This window comes from Octodon degus, unplaced genomic scaffold (assembly GCF_000260255.1).
Source record: "Octodon degus isolate 3935 unplaced genomic scaffold, OctDeg1.0 scaffold00085, whole genome shotgun sequence".
NCBI lineage: Eukaryota > Metazoa > Chordata > Mammalia > Rodentia > Octodontidae > Octodon > Octodon degus.
Window position 1 is genome coordinate 2,942,680 of NW_004524661.1, and position 4,798 is coordinate 2,947,477.

Below are 4,798 nucleotides of genomic sequence, written 5' to 3' on the forward strand. Positions count from 1 at the left end.
GGTGCTTTTCTCTTTCCTATAATGTACTATGCATATTTCACTGTCTTGTGCTCTCTAATGAATTTAACAAGGTGATTATGTAGGTCGAATTACTTGGTAAGTTCTTTGAAGAATGGCTTTTAGAACTAGTATGACTTTTCATGGTGCAGGCTTCCTAGGATCCTGCCAGTGAGTGTTGGTCAGAAACACTTGCTCTGCACTGGTCATCTGTTTTTTAAATATACTTCTTGCCTGTGGTAGTTGAAACAACAGTCACCAAGTTCATTCCTGGTTTTTAATCATTTAAACCACTTCCTTCTTGCCACATCATAATTTGAATATTCTAATTTCAAATAAACTTCTGACCCCATTTCTCTCAACTCTATGTGAAGATATCCTGAACTTTCTTTTTTTCTCCCCAAGTATTAACTATGACCCTGCTTATTTTGTCAGAAGCTGCAGAAAAAATAGATATTCCTAAAATCTAAGCTTTTAAAATGGTAAATTACTTTCTTTACAAAACAGTCCATTTAAAGGGCACCATCCAGGGCTGATGAGATAGCTCAGCCGACTAAGTGCCTGATTGGCAAGCTCAGGGACTGGAGTTCGATTGCCGGCACCACATGCAGTGCCAGTCCCACCCTGGTGCACGCTGAGCTGGCCACCAAGACTGGCCAGGGTGTCCCATGCCTGTAATCCCAGCACTGGGGGAGGCTGAAAACAGGAGGATCACTATGAGTCCAAGCTACATAATGAGACCCTGTATCAAATACATAAAATAAGTAAATAAATAAATAAAAATAATAAAGGGCACCATCAATGGAATATGATTGGAATACTCAAATCTTGAACCATGGAGTATGCACTGTCTTTGTCTACGTGGCCTTTTGACTTAGGAGTTTTTACTTTATTCATTTTGAAAAAATTTATTTATCTTTTTTTTTCAGAACCGGGGATTGAACTCAGGCCCTTGCGCTTGCCAGGGAAGCGCTTATTCCACGGAGCCATCTCCCCAGCCCCAAAAAAATTTACTTTTCAAGGTAAGTTTTTTTTTTTTTTTTTTTGAGGTGCCGGGAATTGAACTCAGGACCCTGTGCTTGCCAGGCAAACACTTACTCTACTGAGCTATTTCCCCAGCCCCCTTCAAGGTAAGTTTCCTCGAAAATACTTGCCAGAAATTAAACAGTAATCCTGCCCTTGGGCAACGTGGCCTCTGTGCACTGTCCTGGTGGTTTTGAACTTCTGGGATGAGGTGAGCCTCCTGTCTTAGCCTCTGAAATTGGCGGGGACCACAGCATCCCCACTATGTTCAGCAGATGGTGAGCGATTTCTTAGTTTATTCTTTTCAAAAATTATTTCATTAAGTGACTGAAAATGCCTTCCTGTGATAATTAAATCTAAAAGCCTATATCCTTTAAAAGTCAATCTTGCATGTCTGGTCACCACACACTTTCCACTGCTGTGCTCCTACACCTCCAGGGAGAGAAGCCTCTGCTTCCCAAGGTGCAGCCTCTCACTGGAGAGCAGAGAGCATTCTGGGGCAGCAGAGCTCCCAGAGCACCTGGGAGACAGTGGTTGTTCCTTTTCCACTCCACTCACACAGCTCGATGGCCCTGATGCGAGCCCCTGGCCTCTTGGAGCCCATGGAGGCAGCAGGAAATGAGGCTGGCAACTCTTGACACCTGCTCCTGGGAACCTCCTATGGTGTAACAAGGACAGCGTGCAGCCTCATTTTCTCTTCCAGCTCTTCAGTGAGCTGCAGATAAGGGCAGAGTTAGAGTGCAATATGGAAGTCTGCCTGTATGTCTGGCTGAACGTCACCACAGTGCAGTGTTATTTAATTTTTCTACTTCTTTGAATTCGGTGGATGTAACATTCACAATCCTCTCTAAGCCCATCAACCACAAAAACTTAATTAGATATTATATCTCCTTGGTTTAAAATAGTATTTAATTTTACATAATGTGTTCAGCCAAAATATTAGGATTCCCCAAACAGAAATGTTCCCTCTATTTTTTCCCCGAGGGCTTTTCTTTCCATTTTTTTTCTTGCGGCTTTTAAAAGATTATTCTCCTTAAAGTAAGATTTCGGCAGTTTCCCTCTGTGAAACATCACTAAGTCCCCGGCTAACACTACTTAATTGAAGATGTAATCCCCACCTAGTGACTGTGCAGGCTCCCAGATACCGAGGGTGGCAGCGAGTAAATATTAACATTCCTGTTAAATGTGCGCTGCCTCTTATTCCTTTCCCCCACAAATTGTCTTCCTGCTCCTCCGAGTGTCATCTAAAGTGAGATCATATTAACTGTGCCTTATATGGGGCTTAGAGCACTGGAGTTGAAATTAATGGGCAAATATCCTTTTCACTTACAGAGTAAATGAACACTGGATCTCTTAGCCATACCCAGGTGTGACAGAAAGTCACAGGCAGAGGGGACAAAACTACCAAGAGCTCTACAGTTGAGTGAGACCAAATCTAAGCTTTTTATACTTGATGGTCAAAAAATAAAGGACGTTTCAGAATGAAAACAATAACCATCAGAAAACAACAGCATGAGGCTCAGAGTATGGTCTTTGATATCTCAAAAATATTTTAGCTATTTGGAGCAGTAGTATTTGGTATGTCATTTGTTTAACTGTAAGACACTGAGTTAAAACTTGGAAACCAATATTACAGGGCACCCAAGTTTTCAAGAGAAACATGGCCCCAGAGTGGAAACATCAAACCACACTATGGCCGAATTCAAGGTTTTTGTTTGCTTATTGAGACAATATCTTGTTAAACTGCTCAGGCTGGAATTAAATTTGTAATCTTCCTGCCTCAGCCTCTCAGAGATTTAGGATCACAGGTGTGTGCCACCGTACTCAGCAGGAAGCTTTTCTAATTGACAGTCATCTCACATGTGTATGCGGTAATGACAATTTCACACATGGATCACCATCAAAACATGATCAACACGTCCATCTACTTGAACCCGTATCCTGTCTTTGTGTTGGAAACCTTTGATGTCATCCCTCCCAGTTCCTCAAGTAACAGAGAGTGAACTCTTATAAACCCCAGTAACCCTGCTGTGCAGGAGTGGAGGACATTACAGTAAGTGAAGTAAGTCAGGTGGAAACTCGTGAGGGGTAAAGAGCAGTTTGCTTTCCTTCCTTGCAGACATTTATGGCTCCCTGAGGAAGCATTTGTTTCCCAAATTACAGCAGAGGGCACTAGAGACTACAGCACAGCCGCGTCTGCCAGCGCTGAGCTGCTGCCGCCTCTTACTGGACTGGCCACTGCGCCCTTCAGCAGACGTTAGTGGCCACGGCACAGGGACACCATAGTCGTTCAAAAGTGAAGGCCCACTTCCCCCATCATCCTGCTGGGGTAACACGGTACTGGGAAGGAGTGCTGCCCGGGGTCCCCACCCTGCCACTCCTTATATAGATGGGCTGTTTCAAGTGCGCATGTCCCCATTAGCATTGACACATTTGTGCATGTAGACGTGCATGTATCATTTTTTAATCAAAACTAGAAGGCAAAATTATTACATAACAACAATCTCAGTCCTATGGAGGGACCTGTCACGGTGATCCTATGGGGCTCTGTGAACATCTGTTCAGCATCAATCCCCCATGAAGAAATTATTCCTACGCTTGGTCAGACTGGTAAAGACAACTCAGACAGATGACAAAACCAGTCTCTTAGTGAGACAATAAAGCTTGGGCCTGCAACTATCAAAAGCTTTCAGGGTCACACATGTAGTTGTGCACTTGGCATTCGTTATTCCAAATAGCACTGAAAGATGACACCAGCTACAAAGACAACAATGTTAGAATGTGCTTCTTTGCCTGCAGCTCCTGAGAAGCTTCCAGGTCATTGTGCTGCCTGGTGGCTCCAGCTGATTCTGCAGGCGCGTGTTAGCAAGGAGAGCACAGTGAGTCTGAGGGCTCACTGGTCCTCTGGACCGTGCGAGGCGGATCTAGTTGTATCTTGGTCCTGGACATTCGAATAGCCCTTATAAGAGGGATGACAGCACTCCTGAGGAGGCAGCCTGTCCTGGGAAGGCTCCAAGACAGGATTCCCTTTACAACAAGGCCCTCTGATGCTCTGAGGTTTCCTCATTCCACCCCACTGAGGGATCGACTAGGAAGGGAGGCAAACTCAGGTTTAGATGACATGTAACTATTTCTATGAGGCAGCCTAAATGCCTTTGCTGAGTGACAGTTTGGCAGGGCTGCAGAATGTCCATCTGGGTCAGGTCAGCATTCCCCTGGGTCACTCACAGTTCTGGGGCCCACGAGATGGCAAGGCAGGCCAGATACTGGTCCTCACTGTCGTCCATGCTGCTGCATTAGGGCAGTGTGCATCATTTAACTTGGTCCTAGCTTCACGAGGCACGGTGCCATGTGGCCCTCATTACCAACTTCAAGGCCCCTCACATCACCTGAGCAAACCCTCCTTCCCTCGCACGTGGAGTCACTTTGCATGGTCCTTGCTCCCTGTGGGCTGCAGCGAACTCTGGGCGATGGGCACAGGCTCATCTGTGTGACCACGTGACCTGGGGTGGTTGTCCTGGGTCTGCTATGTGGCCTTGGCTGTGATTGGGAAGCAGGGCACAGGCCTCTCTGGGACAGGGTTCGACCAGACTGAGGTTACTGTTCCTTTCTCCCTCCCGACTTTTTCTGTACTTCCCCTTTGCCTGCCTCACACTTACAGCCAACTTTCCTGGGATTCTGTTTGTCCTCTGCAAATCTAAAGTGCAGGCCAGCCGTCCCTGAGGGTCTGGGCTTTGAGACACAAAGATTTCTCTCATCTTTCCACTGTGACACTCCT